Source organism: Polypterus senegalus, chromosome 8, assembly GCF_016835505.1.
Source record: "Polypterus senegalus isolate Bchr_013 chromosome 8, ASM1683550v1, whole genome shotgun sequence".
Taxonomy (NCBI): Eukaryota; Metazoa; Chordata; class Cladistia; order Polypteriformes; family Polypteridae; genus Polypterus; species Polypterus senegalus.
Genome location: NC_053161.1, coordinates 179,559,183 through 179,576,454, shown reverse-complemented (window position 1 = coordinate 179,576,454; position 17,272 = coordinate 179,559,183). Strand labels below are relative to the sequence as shown.

The following is a 17,272-nucleotide window of genomic DNA, read 5'->3' as shown; positions in this document are numbered from 1 at the left end:
AGAAAAAAATTCTCTGGTCTGATGAGACAAAGATTGAACTCTTTGGTGTGAATGCCAGGTGTCCGTTTGGAGGAAACCAGGCACCGCTCATCATCAGGCCAATACCATCCCTACAGTGAAGCATGGTGGTGGCAGCATCATGCTGTGGGGATGGTTTCTCAGTGGCAGGAACTGGGAGACTAGTCAGGATAAAGGGAAAGATGACTGCAGCAATGTACAGAGACATCCTAGATGAAAACCTGCTCCAGAGCGCTCTTGACCTCAGACTGGGGCAATGGTTTCTTTCAGCAGGACACCGACCCTAAGCACACAGCCAAGATATCAAAGGAGTGGCTTCAGGACAACTCTGTGAATGTCCTTGAGTGGCCCAGCCAGAGCCCAGACTTGAATCTGATTGAACATCTCTGGAGAGATCTTAAAATGTCTGTGCACCGACGTTTCCCATCCAACCTGATGGAGCTTGAGAGGTGCTGCAAAGAGGAATGGGCGAAACTGGCCAAGGATAGGTGTGCCAAGCTTGTGGCATCATATTCAAAAAGACTTGAGGCTGGAATTGCTGCCAAAGGTGCATCGACAAATTATTGAGCAAAAGCTGTGAATACTTATGTACATGTGATTTCTCAGTTTTATTTTTAACTAGCAAAATACCCGCGCTTGGCAGCGGAGAAGTAGTGTGTTAAAGAAGCAATGAAAAAGAAAAGGAAACATTTTGAAAATAACGTAACATGATTGTCAATGTAATTGTTTTGTCACTGTTGTGAGTGATGAGTGTTGTTGTCATATATATATATATATATATATATTTACACACACACACAACATATATATATATATACATATCTATACATATACACACATACATACACACACATATATACACACAAATACATATATATATATATATATATATATATATATATATATATATATATATATATATACATACATACATACACACACATATATAAACATATATATACATATACATACATATCTACATATATACACACACAGCTATTTCAGATCAGTGCAATACGCTGTTTGTTAAAACGGATGACACCCGCTCTTACATGCAAGTCTGCGGATATTATGAACTATCGATTTGTTCAAGTTCTATTTAAATTTTAAATAGAAGGAATTTTTATTTAGTCGACAGAAATATCTTTGGTAGGAATGGTAAAACAGACAGGAATATTATTCCTGAATAAATCAACTCAAACCTTAAACAACTTATAATATTTTGCTCTCCATAAAAATATATCCTGTCTAAATTATACAAGTTAGAAATAAAGTAAACATTAAAAGAACAAACATTCAAATTTCTTTACTCTTATGTAATTTTATATTTTATAAAAAATAAACTTAGATTTTAAATATCCCAAAAGATTTTGCTCTCCATAAAAATATATCCTGTCAAAATTATACAAATTCAAATATGAACATGCTGCATAACAAAACCTGGAAATATAAATAAAATGTGTTCCTTTCAGCAATAACAAATCAAATCATTCAGTTGTCTTTGCTCATATGTCATTTTAGAGCTGGACGCCTGGCATCTTTTTTTGGCCACAAGTTCGTTTCTGTTTGGTGTGAGGTTCTGTGTTGTGGAGATTCTCAGGATGGATTGCAGGTGCTCATCAGTGAGGCGACTCCTGTGTGCTGTTTTGTTAGTCTTTATCACTGAGAAGAGCTTCTCACACAGATATGTGCTACCAAACATGCACAAGGTTCGAGCCGCATGTAGACGGACTTTTTGTTCTTCAAAGTCACCAAAGCGCCGTGCAAACTCAGTGCGCAGTTTATCAGCAAAGTGCGATTTGGGAACACCGTAGTGACGACTTGGTTTAACATTACTTGGTAACAGGGAAAGTGGGGCAAGTGGTTGTGTCTCCCATAAAAGCAGCTTCACTTGAAATCACTTTGTGATTGTGCACGGTAAAAACGTCCGCTGAAGTGTCAGATTCTTATTTAATTCTTCTGCTTTCTGTATCTTCTGCATTGCATTCAGGTCTTTCAGGTTACCCTGATGTTTTGTTTTATAGTGCCGCCTTAGATTAAATTCTGTAATTACAGCCACATTAGCTCCACAAATGAGACACACGGGTTCAGTAAACATATACTCAGCCTCCCATCGGTTTTTAAAGGCTCTATTTTCAGAATCAACTTTTCTCTTCAGCATCGTGAGCTAGCTTCGCAATAACTTGCAGCATCATAAGCTAGACTTGATTAACGGTAAGTGTTCGCAAGGCAGCTGAAGCGCTGCATTATGGGATCTGTAGTTTATTGTGTTACCAGCGCTTCATATACCGGGCTTTAATAACAATAATACAGTATATAAAATGATCTCGCGGACCGGATATAATTACACGCCGAGCCGGATGTGGCCCGCGACCCTTGAGCTTGACACATATGGACTAAATAGAACTTGAAAAGATATATTTTTCAAATGTGATCGCAATTCAGATAGAGTTGACGCGACTACAGCCTGCATGCCTCAATAAGTCATCCTCCCTCGCCTTACTTTTTACCGCTCATCTAATGAATACACTGAGTATGGCTTTACCAAAACAATCATTGATGGCTAATAAAGTATCCATTATTCGAGTATGTAGATCGGGTTATATATATATATATATATATATATATATATATATATATATATATATATATATATATATATATATATATATATATATATATATATATATATATATATATATATATATATATACAGCGAGAAGTAGTGTGTTAAAAAGCTAGAAAAAGAAAAGGGAACATTTTAAAAATAACGTAACATGACTGTCAATATACAGTATTTGTTTTGTGAGTGTTGCTGTCATCAAGGATTTGATTATCATTATTTCTTTCAATCAGGTTCGTATTTGTAGGATGTGTTGTGTTCAAGTTACATTCCGTGTTTGTCAATCGCTGTAAAGATGACAGGTTTCATTCATCGATTCGCTTCTTACTGCATCAATAAACAGCTCATCTTCTTCTTTATCTGAGACCTGACACACTGCATGCACGGGTTTTTTACACTGTCTTCCTTTAGCGGGACATTGACTTTTTCCAACGTGTGCTTTGTTTCCGCAGTAGTTGGATTTATGAATATGCTTGTATGTATGAGACGCTTCATATTTTTGCTGCCTTTTCAATTGTGTAATTCGGTTTTGTTCAGCCTTTTGGAACTGTGGCTTTTTATCTGTGCACTGCGTCAGTTCACGTGAGCAGCTCGGTGTACATGCATCGAAGGTTCCCAGCTGTGCTGGTGCCATCTCCTGCTATGTCCATGGCTGTATTTAATGTTACCTTAGTCCTGGCACTTAAAACTTTCTCTCGCAGTTTCGCTGAGTTTGTGTCAAACACCACCCTGACCATCTCATCTTCCTCTCCATAAGCACAGTCCTTCACCCGTGAATATTTAGTGGGAGTTTGCTATTGGATTGCCGCTGACGGACGGCCTTATATGGGCAGGCACTAAATTACAAACGCCAGCGGCAGCCTGTCTATGAACTTAATTTAAAGTGTAGGTTTACATCGTGCTTTGTTTACGAAGTAGCAGAACTCATGAATATGGTTGTATATGTCACTCGCTCGCTTCTTATTGTTTCGCTGCCTTCTCAATTATATAATGCATGTTTTCTTAAGCGCTTTTTGGAGGTCTTCCTGGTTTTCTATGTACTGCGTGATTACGTGGGAGGCGTGATGATGTCACACGAAACTCCGCCCCCACGGCGTTGAAGCTCATCTCCATTACAGTAAATGGAGAAAAACTGCTTCCCGTTATGACCATTACGCGTAGAATTTTGATATAAAACCTTCCCAGCTTTTGTAAGGAAGCTTTAAGGAATGAACCTGCCAAATTTCAGCCTTCCACCCACACGGGAAGTGAGTGAGTGAGGGAGTGAGGGAGGGAGGGAGGGCTTTGCCTTTTATTAGTATAGATAAATTTGCAAAAACCTCAAGTAAACTTTTTTCACGTTGTCATTATGGGGTGTTGTGTGTAGAATTCAGAGGGTGGAATAAGGCTGTAAAATAACAAAATGTGGAAAAAGTCTGTGAATACTTTCCGGTTGCACTGCATATAATGTTATAATATTTCAAGAATATGATGACAAAATGATGCCATTCTGTAATGTAGTTAAAAAAAATCAATTATAGTCTTGTTAATTGTGCCTATCACGTGATCTTTTTATTTTACTATTTTCACTTCTTGGCTCCTATAATTGTGCTCATGTGATGAGTAGTTGCAATACAAATGAAAAAAGTGAACAAGTTGAGTCTCTGTTCACTTACTACTTAAGTCATACGATTGCTTATCAAAGTTTGTTCATAAATTAAGCCAATATTTATTTAATGTTGTAAGATAATGTCAGTATGAAAGCAGTGGTTTAATAACTAAATTTTTTTTTCTTTTAAACTTTATTCAGGAATCAAACTTCACTGCTGTTCTGAATGTGGCAAACAGTTTACAATAAGATGTAATCTTCAAAGGCACCAAAGACTTCACACAGGAGAGGAAGCCGTATGACTGTTCTGAATGTGGTAAACAGTTTTCACTAAGAAGTAGTCTTCAGATCCACCAAAGAATCCACACAGGAGAGAAGCCGTATGACTGTTCTGAATGTGGTAAACAATTTTCAGATAGAAGCAGTTTTCAGCGCCACAAAATAATTCACGCAGGAGAGAAGCAATATTGCTGTTCTGAATGTGGCAAAAAGTTTTCACGGAGAAGCATCCTTCAGAGCCACCAAAGAATTCACACGGGTGAGAAGCCATATTGCTGCTCTGAATGTGGTAAACATTTCTCTTACAGTAGTAATTTTCAGATACACATTAAAACTCACTCAGGAGAGAAGCCGTATTGCTGCTCTGAATGTGGCAAACAGTTTTCACAGAGAAGCCGTCTTAAGAGCCACCAAAGAATTCACGCAGAAGAGAAGCCATATGACTGTTCTGAATGTGGAAAAAAGTTTTCACAGAAAAGGAATCTTCAGAGCCACCAAAGAATTCATACAGGAGAGAAAAAAAAATAACAGAAAGTCCCCCACCTTCTCCACAAATGAGCACAGTACAATGGTAAGCAGCAGAAGAAAGAACTCAAAATTTTGATGAAAACAAAAAAGAAATAACGTGGTAAATACACTGCCCCCCTCCAACAGGCTAATGTTGAAACAGAACTTACTCATGCATGGCTTATGAGGGGCGATCCAAGACCAAAAGGTGAACACCTAATCATAGGTGCACAAAAAAGTGGCTTAGACAGAAGGTGGTTCAGATCATTAATAGAAAAAAAAATCCATAATTGTTGCTTCTACTAAAGAGAACTGGAAATAGTCACACATCTCATTGCTGACATCAAGGTACTGATTGCTGAAGTGTTCTACACTGCACAACACCACAAAGTGGCGAGGCTCATTCGCTTGAAACTCTGCCAGAAGTACAATTTACCAACACCAGAAAGACACTGGGACCACAACTCAGACCGCAAAATGGAAAATGAGGAGTTGCAGGTCACTTGTGGCACAGAAATACTGACTGACGAAAAACAGAGGCCAGAAAACCAGATATAAGAAATCCTGGATAACAGAACTATTAGTTCCTAGTGACTAATTAGTCCTACGAATGGAGAGACAAGAAAGAAACAAAATACCAAGAAATGCAGTCTGAGATATGACAAATGAAATGTGGACCGAAAAACAAAAATGGGAAAAGTGCCTGTTGTTTTAGGGTGAACAGAACTGATAAAGAAAAATGTTCAGGCCCATGTTGACAAACTGCAATAACTCCTTATGACTTGCAAAAAGAAGCCTTATTAGAAAGAGTGCAGTTTCTACACTGAGTCCTTATGGGATACTTAAGAGAGTGTGAAGTTAAGCAGTACAATGGGACTGTCCTGACTAAAGAGTGAAGTTCACTCTTGTTTTGATGGTAAGCACATCAAATACAAATTGGGAAGAATGAAACCTGAGAGAAGCTGAATTGCTGTTCTCAATGTGGTAAACAATTCTGGCACAGAAATGCTCTTCTGATGCACATTAAAATTCACGCAGGAGAGAAGCCATGGGGGTGTTCTGAATATGGCAAACAGTTTTCATGGAGAAACAACTTTTTGGATACAACAGCAACATTTCATTATATAGCACATTTTCATACAAACAATGTAGCTCAAACTGCTTTACAAGATTTAATAAGAAGGAAGTTAATATAAAACATAAACAAGATTAGGGAATAATATACAGTATATCTGTTATCTGTTTACCCTTTTCTTTGTCAAGTTTGTTATTGGATTGGTCTACTCCCACACCCTAAATAATAACAGACACATACATAGATACACACACTCAGACCATAACCAGTGCAGGATTTACGTATAAGCTACACAAGCTATAGCTTAGGGCCCCTGCCTTCTTGGGGTCCCCAAAACAAATCATATTTGGCACTTACATAGAATATCTGGACTTATAAAGGGCCCCATGTCTCAAATAGCTTAGGGCCTTGTCAAGTCTAAATCCGGCCCTGACCCTAACCACAACAGTGCCCTTCGAATGACACACACACAGTTGGCTAACTTTCAGCACTTAAAACCACACAAATTCTTTTGGTATAACACAACTTCTCACTCTCTCAGCACATCAAGAGACTTATTTATTATCAGCACAAACAACTTACGATGTTTTAATTAGACCTCAGACCTAAATAATATTTTTGGTCTCCAAGAAAATATTAAAATATACAAAGACTCAGTATCCTTGACTATGGGCCATTTATCAGCCAAGAATACCTTCTTCTCGTACTGTCCTTACTATTGAGTGGCGCCCTCACTCTCAGCCTTAAACCCTGCAGCACAGAGCTAATGGCAAAATCTCCAGGTGCTCTTAGAAATCTACCTTATTACTTCAATCACTCTAGACATTAAGACAAAGCATAGAAAGATGAAAACAAGTTACTATTTATTAAAGAACAATAATAAGTAATAGAAAATAAGATTGATAGTAAAGTCTGGATAAAATAGTCTTAACTGACTCCTTTCAGTAAGCTTTTTTTATGTCAAGGATGAAAGTCGCATGGCGGCGTTTAATGTAGCAGTCGATGTTCATGAAAATGCTGTTAACTGATAATCGGATGAAAACTGATCACACGTGTCTTTGTGTTATTCTCTGACGTCGCTCTTCCGTCGTCACTGTTTCTCTTCTTCTGACATTGCTTTCAAAATGAGGCATATTTATTATAAAGTTTCATGCTGTGGTTTGACAACACATGAATGTTCCAAAGGTGTCAGGTCAGTCTTCCTTTCTCAGGCTGTAATACCAAATTAGCACTAAGCTATGAACAACTGTTATAAAAGTGAGATATAAGGAAGAGGATATGCCTTTTTATTGTAATGCCTCCTACATCTGAATTCATCTTGTTAGGATTGAGCAAAATATAATACAGAATAAGATGTAGATTTTATACACCATAACAGTATGTAACAAAGAAAAAGGTAATGTTGAATGACCAAGTGGACAGAAAAAAAAAGCAAAAAAAAAAACCTCCCGAAAATAATCTGCAGGGGATCCAAGGCCAAAATACTGCCTGGCCGCCTCTAGGCATTCTAGCTAACATTGTACCTAAATCAGTCCTCATAGTTTACATGCTTCACATGAAGATTTTGATGATGACGATGGCCATGTGGACATCTGGGACACCCGCCATTCAATCCATAAACACGAGGCAATGTAGTATGTTGATCAGGAGGTGATGGAGCACGTCGTCACCACAGAAGAAATGGAGAAGACAGCAGAGAATAGTATGGTAGTATGGAACTGCACATCCCACAGGAAAATGATAATCCAGTGTCCATATAGACTAATAGGGATACAACTAAAATGTAGCTATGAAAAAGCCATTTTAAAAAAATGGGTTTTTATCATTATTTTTAATGTTCTGCAGTATTAGTCTGGTGAATTTCTAATGGTAAAGTATTTTAAATTTTAGGTGTGTAACTACAAAAGGCCACCTCACCAATTCTTTTCAGATTGGATCTTGAAATTCTAAGTAGACCTTCATTTGAAGATCTGAGGTTATGACTGGGAATGTAAGGGGACAGACATTCCAAAATGTCAGACTGGGTGAGATTATTTAAGGCTGTGTAAACCATTACAGTTGATCTCCTACTTACAAACTGGTTCCATTCCAGAAGTCTGTTTGTAAGTCCATTTTGTTCATAAATCCAACACGTATTGGCATCTGTTGATAAATGTTTTAGTTTCAGACAACTCTTGATTTGGACATATAAACAATGTTTTTTGGTAGTTTTTACTGTGCTTTGAGCAAATTACAACTACTGTACATGAAATAGTTATTTTTGTTATTATAAAAATCTTCAAAACCCTGCTGCCACCATACGGTGGACATGTGAATTATCCTTAAGTGCTTATTGACTGCCCAGGCAGACACGCGGTCCAGTCCCACCCTCTATCTGCTACAGCCAGGTGTTAGGTGGGTGATCCCTTGGCCTGGTCCAGCCACTCAGGTCCCCAACAATGAGGATCTTACGAGCTGGATCACCCTCAGGGAAACGCACCACATGGTTGAAGTGCTGTAACTGGCTCTCCCTCACAATGCAGATAATGTGCCTCATTTGGGACGCCATGAGCAAAGGCTCATTCGACACAAAGTCAAACCAACGGTACCCAAGGATTTTCCAGAGAGACAGTAGCAAAGGAGTCCAGTCATCATCTCGGGTCACTGGGTAGAGTCCATGTCCCTCAACCATATAGTAAGACAGGAAGCACCAGGATTCTAAAGAGTTGGACCTTCATCCTTTTGTATAGATAGCCTCATGACCCCACCCAAACCCCCGGAAAAAGGCTTTCTTAATCCGTCTACTGCCATCATAGGGAGAGTCACCAGAGTCATGAATGTCACTGCCAAGGTAAGTAAACCTCTCAATGAAGTCGACACTCTCTCCGCAGACAGACACACTGCTGATGGCCGTGCCCAAGAGGTCATTAAAGGCCTGGATCAATACATATTACTTATACAACAGTTACATTTAGAGATTGAAACTTGACAGATGTTTGTTTGTAGTTCATATCTCATTGAGCCTCCATTTGACTCCATCAGGTCCTAGTGGGGTGCTGAACACATCAGCCTGTCTTTACGGTCTCTGAGACTGGAGGAGGTCAGGAGTCCAACTGTACAGCAGGCACTGATGTGCTTCAGCATCACGACTGGTGACAAGTTAGAGATGGCAGATAGTTCAGCTGGACATCATCCTATATGACTACCCAAGCAGACGGCATATTAAGAGCCCACCAAGTGTGTCTACTCCAGTAGAACTGACCAGACGGACCTGACATAACCTGTACAGCTGTAGACGACTCCACTTTACTGGTCAGTTTAGCACACACTGCACTGAGGCTGTCAAGTCATAGCCATTAAATTATTCAGTCAACTGGGAATTTATTTTGTCAATGATATTTCTGGTAAGGCATTTGTTTTATTCTCGTATGTTGTAGGTCGATACTGATATATTAGGTCCATAAATATAAACAAAGACACACAGACTTCATGTCAGGACCTCAGAATAACGAGCTTCTAGCCATCAGTCGTGGTTTATGAATACTGAGCTTCAACAGTTCTGACTCTCCATTTATCTTAAAAAATGCAAGTTTTATTGAAAATGTGACTCGTAAATAAAGAGAAGTAAAAACCTTATTGTTGTAGACTGTGTTTGTAAGTGAACAGTAAAGTCTTGATCAGGATGCTCAGTTTCCAAGCTGTGTTATCCTGTAGGATTACCGGCGAGTCCAGTAAAGTCCAGTGTGCCATTTGTAGTCCATGATGATAAAAGTGGAGGCTCTGCTCAAATCTCTCAGTTCTAGTTGTGTTAATACACGAGAAGACTGGGCCAGCACAAATGAAACTAAACACTAAGTATTGTCACTGCCAAAAACAAAAGTTTATTAATAACGATTCAGTATAAATTGTACAGCCATGTCAAGAAATATTTACAATTAACAATAATGATGAGTCAGTTGAATTGAAATAAAGAATAAACAGAGAAGATTAATTTAACAAACAGACAGAGAATATACTGAAGCTGAAGTATTAAAACTGCAGGACGCCGACTTCTATAGATTATATAGAAATAAAAGAACAATGTAATGGGGATAGACATGTTTACTTATAATGTACAAAAAAGGAATAAAACTGTACAATGCAGTTATAAAAATTAAAGAAAAAAGGAAGATGTCATGAATTGTCTAAAAACAGATGAGCAGACAATTTCAAATATACAGAACTTAATCAAGGATCTTTAACAATAAAAGTGTCCTTTATTATTGACATCAATAGTTCAATCAAATCTCCACAACTCTATTACGCACAGTCAGTCAGTTCAGCACTCAGAAATGCAAAAGGCCAAAGACCAGTAAAGCCAGTGACACGTTTATCACAGGAGGCGCTGAGATGGAATCCCAAGTTGAAAAGCCTCAGTGATGCTGACCTTGTGCTTCCAACTGCTGCAGTTCAAGTACAGAATGGCAAACTCTTCTCTCTCACTGAAGATTCACTTTCACCAGTAATAAAAGCGTATTAATGCATATTTTAAATTTCACTTTAAACATATCTATTTACATTGATATCTATTTAGTTTATATTCTTGTCTAAATTCACTACAAGTAAAATGTTATTCTGTTTAACAGACGAATGGTGCTGATACAGAAACAGAAAGGACCGTCTCTCTCTCCCCAACACCACATGACGTCCCACTCACCGTCTGCTGGTCCATCAATGACAGACCTTCTGCCTCTGCTAGAGAAATCCTCTCAACTGTTCCTCGAGCTTTAATAAGAGCCGATGACAGACACAGAAACAGAGAGGACGTCACTCACAGAGACACTTTCTGTACTCACTGAAGCCAAATGAGCCTCCGGCATCAGCACATCCAGAATGACGTGAACTCTGTGGATCTTCACAAAGTGCCTACAGCTCTTCACAGCACTTCATCAGGTAGTTGTAGAGGCCATCTGTCAGCTCCTCATCTTCTACTGTATAGAGGTCATTACCCGGTGACCTTTAGGATCTTCATCATTTTTAAACCATTCGGATGACACCTTTGAGATACAACAGCCTGTTGGACAAGAAAATACAAGAGTTTGGTGCTCTAAAGTCATCACAGCTCTCTGCTACTAGATAGATTACAATAATAAAGTTTAACTTGTTATCTGAGCTAAGTTACTAGCAAGTGATTATCTGCTCCATGGCCCTTTATGATGAACTCCACCAGTTTTTCATGTTGAGTCCTCCTGGAGGCCCTGCTGATATCTGCAGCCCCTTGTTCTCCAGTCTGCTGCCCCCCTGCAGCCACACAGCCAGCATGGACACACAAATAAAATATCAAACTGTCACATGAAGTGTTTGTCTTATGCTGGCTGTCTGGTGTTGGTCTGAACACTCCTGTTTCCTCAGTAAACTGGACAAATTGGAATGGAGTTCAGACTGAGAGGATTCCTCTGTGGTTCATTACACAAACTCCTGCTGGAGGAGATCTCGATAGTTTTTTAGAATAAATCAAGTACTTCAGAGTATTACGAATACACCGATCTGGACACTGGCTAAAGTAATATGCAAGGCACAGAAAAGCTTTGTAGATACTTTTATTCTAAAATAAAATAACCAATCTAACACTCTCCATGTGACAAGTGGTCCTTGACAAAGCTGATGACAATCCTTCATGTCACGTTCAACTTTAAGTTCCTTGCTCAAGTTGATCCGAGTATTAACTACGATAGTAGCCAAAGTTTTCCATGAATACCTTGGGGTGGTTGTATCTGTGTATTCCTCAAGGAGTTCACTGCTGCCATGTTCTTCTTGGTCCTGACTTTTAGACATTAAAATATTGATGTTATCCAGTAAAGGTTCACATGTACACACTGAAACACACACTGGTGTATTTAAAGTGACACTATTTGACCTCATTTGAACACTCGAGTATTAAAATTCCAAGTTGATTTAAACTGACTGTGTTCCCTATTTGGATGTGAGGTGTCACCTTAGATTGTCCAAACATCCCAAAGGGAGCAGCTCCACCAGCAGGGTACCTGAACCAGCAGTCAGTTATGGCACCCTCAGAACGAGAACCAGCGACTGTAAGGAATTCTGAAAAGGCACCGGTCATCTGGCACCCGCTAAACAGAGCAGAGGAGCTGGCACAGGAAATTAGAAGAGAAAGAGTTTACATAAAAAAGGAAATAGTAAATGTTTACCAGCCATACGAGCAGCTCTCCACGTTCTAATGGCTGGCATGTCATCCTGAGATAAAGAGGAGATCTACAGTGCCCTCTACTATTATTGGCACCCCTTGTAAAAATTAGTGAGAAGGGTTAGAGAAAAATCACAGTTTGCTGAAGAGCCATCATCTTGAACTGAAAAAATGAGAAACATCTGACTTTTAATTAAAAAAAAACAAAACCCTCATCAAGTAATCAATATTTTAAAAATTATATTTTTTTTGAATCCTTCTTAATAATTTTTATAATGGGTGTCATTAATAGTGGAGGGCACTTTAAATGAATACCACAGTTAAAAGTATACCACACGTGAAGAACAAAATATTATCATCATCTTTAACACTAGAATTACCAGAGCTTATAAAAAAACTCATACAGTACATCCGTTCCACCTTAAAACGCTTCACATCTCTCCGTCATGTCCTTTGTCTTCTAAATTTGTGGCTAAGCAGCAAACAGCAAGCAGCCTGCTCTCACATCCCCCCACCGCTGCACAGTTTTCTCAGCCCAAGTCTGTTTAACTGCGTGTCAGTTGCTTGGAGTTGTATAGAGTGAGAAGTCAAGCAAAATTACACCTTTTATAAATACTGTATCGTTATTTGGAACACATGCATTTCATGTGTGTTCCGTGTCTACTGCGATCTATGTACACGCATCATTAAAAAAGAAACGTTTTTCATGTTTTAGTCATAATTGACAAAATGTAGACATGAAGTTTAAAATGTAAGAAGCCATCCATCCATCCATCCTCTTCCGCTTATCCGAGGTCGGGTCGCGGGGGTAGCAGCTTAAGCAGAGAGGCCCAGACTTCCCTCTCCCCGGCCACTTCTTCCAGCTCTTCCGGGAGAATCCCAAAGGCGTTCCCAGGCCAGCCGGGAGACATAGTCCCTCCAGCGTGTCCTGGGTCTTCCCCGGGCCTCCTCCCGTTGGACGTGCCGAACACCTCACCAGGGAGGCGTCCAGGAGGCATCCTGATCAGATGCCCGAGCCACCTCAACTGACTCCTCTCGATGTGGAGGAGCAGCGGCTCTACTCTGAGCCCCTCCCGGATGACTGAGCTTCTCACCCTATCTTTAAGGGAAAGCCCAGACACCCTGCGGAGGAAACTCATTTCAGCCGCTTGTATTCGCGATCTTGTTCTTTCGGTCACTACCCATAGCTCATGACCATAGGTGAGGGTAGGAGCGTAGATCGACTGGTAAATTGAGAGCTTTGCCTTACGGCTCAGCTCCTTTTTCACCACGACAGACCGATGCAGAGCCCGCATCACTGCGGATGCCGCACTGATCCGCCTGTCGATCTCACACTCCATTCTTCCCTCACTCGTGAACAAGACCCCGAGATACTTGAACTCCTCCACTTGGGGCAGGATCTCTCCCCCAACCCTGAGAGGGCACTCCACCCTTTTCCGGCTGAGGACCATGCTCGGATTTGGAGGTGCTGATTCTCATCCCAGCCGCTTCACACTCAGCTGCGAACCGATCCAGAGAGAGCTGAAGATCACGGCCTGATGAAGCAAACAGGACAACATCATCTGCAAAAAGCAGTGACCCAATCCTGAGTCCACCAAACCGACCCCTTCAACACCCTGGCTGCGCCTAGAAATTCTGTCCATAAAGTTATGAACAGAATCGGTGACAAAGGGCAGCCCTGGCGGAGTCCAACTCTCACTGGAAACGGACTCGACTTACTGCCGGCAATGCGGACCAAGCTCTGACACCGGTTGTACAGAGACCGAACAGCTCTTATCAGGGGGTCTGGTACCCCATACTCCCGGAGCACCCCCCACAGGATTCCCCGAGGGACACAGTCGAATGCCTTTTCCAAATCCACAAAACACATGTAGACCGGTCGTGCAAACTCCCATGCACCCTCCAGGACTCTGCTAAGGGTGAAGAGCTGGTCCACTGTTCCGCGACCAGGACGAAAACCACACTGTTCCTCCTAAATCCGAGGTTCGACTATCCGACGGACCCTCCTCTCCAGAACCCCCAAATAGACTTTTCCAGGGAGGCTGAGGAGTGTGATCCCTCTATAGTTGGAACACACCCTCCGGTCCCCCTTTTAAAGAGGGGACCACCACGGTCTGCCAATCCAGAGGCACTGTCCCCGATGTCCATGCGATGTTGCAGAGACGTGTCAACCAAGACAGTCCTACAACATCCAGAGCCTTAAGGAACCCTGGGCGTATCTCATCCACCCCGGGGGCCCTGCCACCAAGGAGTTTTTTGACCACCTCAGTGACTTCATTCCCAGAGATGGGAGAGCCCACCTCAGAGTCCCCAGACTCTGCTTCCTCATTGGAAGGCATGTTAGTGGGATTGAGGAGGTCTTCGAAGTACTCCTCCCACCGACCCACGTCCGAGTCGAGGTCAGCAGCGCACCATCCCCACCATATATGGTATTGACACTGCACTGCTTCCCCTCCTGAGACGCCGGACGGTGGACCAGAATCTCCTCGAAGCCGTCCGAAAGTCGTTCTCCATGGCCTCTCCAAACTCCTCCCATGCCCGAGTTTTTGCCTCAGCAACAACCGAAGCACAGAAGTCCAATAACAAAACACCGCTCGGGTTCAGATCGGGGGGGCCATTCCTCCCAATCACGCCCTTCCAGGTCTCACTGTCATTGCCCACGTGAGCATTGAAGTCTCCCAGCAAAACGAGTGGTTGCTGAAGCAAAACCTTGGGCATGAGAGGAGTTTGAAGAGGCCATGGAGAACGACTTTCAGACGGCTTTGTGGAGATTCTGGTCCACCATCCGGCATCTCAGGAAGGGGAAGCAGTGCAGTGTCAACACCGTATATGGTGGGGATGGTGCACTGCTGACCTTGACTCAGGACATTGTGGGTCGGTGGGGGGAGTACTTCGAAGACCTCCTCAATTCCACTAAAATGCCTTCCAATGAGGAAGCAGAGCCTGGGGACTCGGAGGTGGACTCCCCCATCTCCGGGACTGAGGTCACCAGGGTGGTTCAAAAACTCCTTGGTGGCAGGGCCCCGGGAGTGGATGACATATGCCCGGAGTTCCTCAAGGCTCTGGATGTTGTTGGACTGTCTTGGTTGACATGCCTCTGCAACATCGCATTGACATCGGGGACAGTGCCTCTGGATTGGCAGACTGGGGTGGTGGTCCCCCTCTTTAAAAAGGGGGACCAGAGGGTGTGTTCCAACATCTACACTTTATCTGCAGAAGACAATGACAGTGATGACCTCGATGCTTTAAATATCTCCTATTTGACAATATTCTAAAATGTATGTCTTTTTGTACTATGCCTATCCCAGCTAGCACAGAGCACAAGGTAGGGTCACACCCTGGACAGGGCGCCAGTCCATCGCAGAGCATCAAGTAAGTCCTGTCAATCAACTTGTCTTTCATTATCAAAATTCAAAAAGAGAACAAAACAAAGGTTACCTCTCTAGAGCCTTATGGACTTTGCTCATTATGTAAGGCGCTCTATAAAGTAAAATTAATCTGTAGCCCTGCCGCATGCTTCTCATAATTTTTCATTTTGTCAGTTAAAAAAATTAAAAGGATCTCAGTGTGAAAGTGGTGTGTCATATTGATTGATTCTTCAGTGATCTGTGGGTCATTCATTGTAAACTAAATCAAATGAATATTAGCTATAAATAAAGTACCAATTTTTTACGTATTGCAATAACCCATCTTACCAATATACGCTATTTTAAAGTAATAATGGTTGTAAATGTTTGAGGATTCATAACCATAATAGACTGGGGCACGTGCATGGAGAAATCGTGAGGCATAAAAACAAATGTCATCATCACAAAGTGTTTTAGGAAACGAGAGCACAGCTTCGACAGTACTTGGACCGGTGACTTAGGGACACACAAATGACAAGTGAGGACTTCACCTGGATGGCTCTGTTCATGAAACTTCCTCAGTTTGCTCTCCTCTCATCCATCGTCTGCCTGGTCTTACAGGTCCCACCATGGCTCTGCCCCTCACTCCTTCACATCTCCACCTGTTTCTCCCCTAAGTGTCCATTCTGTTTTATCCTGTCAACTCACTGTGTCTCCTCTCACTAGATGACCTACAAATGTCCTCTGCTATGGAGTTTGTTCATGGCCAGCTGCCTCCTGATGACACACCAAGAAGACCAGAGAAGGCTCACCTAATCCACTGTGACAGACTGCAGTTGCATGTGTGGATATTAATAAATTGGAATATTTCTAATGGCATTGTCATCTTCTAGAATGAAGAATCTTCTAGAATCTTCTTTTAGAATCCTAACTAGGAAAAGAAAATCTGAACATATTTCTCCAGTTTTGATGTCACTACACTGGTAATCCTGTGTCATTCAGGATTGACTTTAAAATTCTGCTTATGGTTTATAAAGCCTTAAATAATCTCGCCCCATCTTATATATCGGAATGTCTGACACCTTATATTACAAATTGTAACCTCAGATCCTCAAATGAGTGTCTCCTTAGAATTCCAAGAACAAAGCTTAAAAGAAGTGGTGAGGCGGCCTTCTGCTGTTATGCACCTAAAATCTGGAATAGCCTGCCAATAGGAATTCGCCAGGCTGATACAGTAGAGCACTTTAAAACACTGCTGAAAACACATTACTTTAACATGGCCTTTCTATAACTTCAATTTAACTTAATTTAACTTAATCCTGATACTCTGTATGTTCAATACTTCATAATAACTATTCATGGTGGCTCTAAAATCCGTACTGACCCCTACTCTCTCTTCTGTTTCTTTTTCCGGTTTCTTTGTGGTGGTGGCCTGCGCCACCTCCACCTACTCAAAGCTTCATGATGCTCCAACAATGATGGACGGATTAAAAGGCAGAAGTCTACGTGAACATCATCATCAAGTCCTTCCGTAAGAACCCTAAATCCAAAGAGGACGGTTTAATTTATGTTAGATAGAATGCCCAGAGGGGACTGGGCGGTCTCATGGTCTGGAATCCCTACAGATTTTATTTTTTTCTCCAGCCGTCTGGAGTTTTTTTTTTTTGTTTGT

The 17,272-nt window shown here is 41.3% G+C and overlaps 1 pseudogene; it reads left to right on the top strand.

Moving 5' to 3' along the window:
- Window positions 1-6,206, top strand: part of LOC120533538 — a 21,087-nt pseudogene extending 14,881 nt beyond the window's left edge.
- Window positions 6,207-17,272: the final 11,066 nt, after the last annotated feature.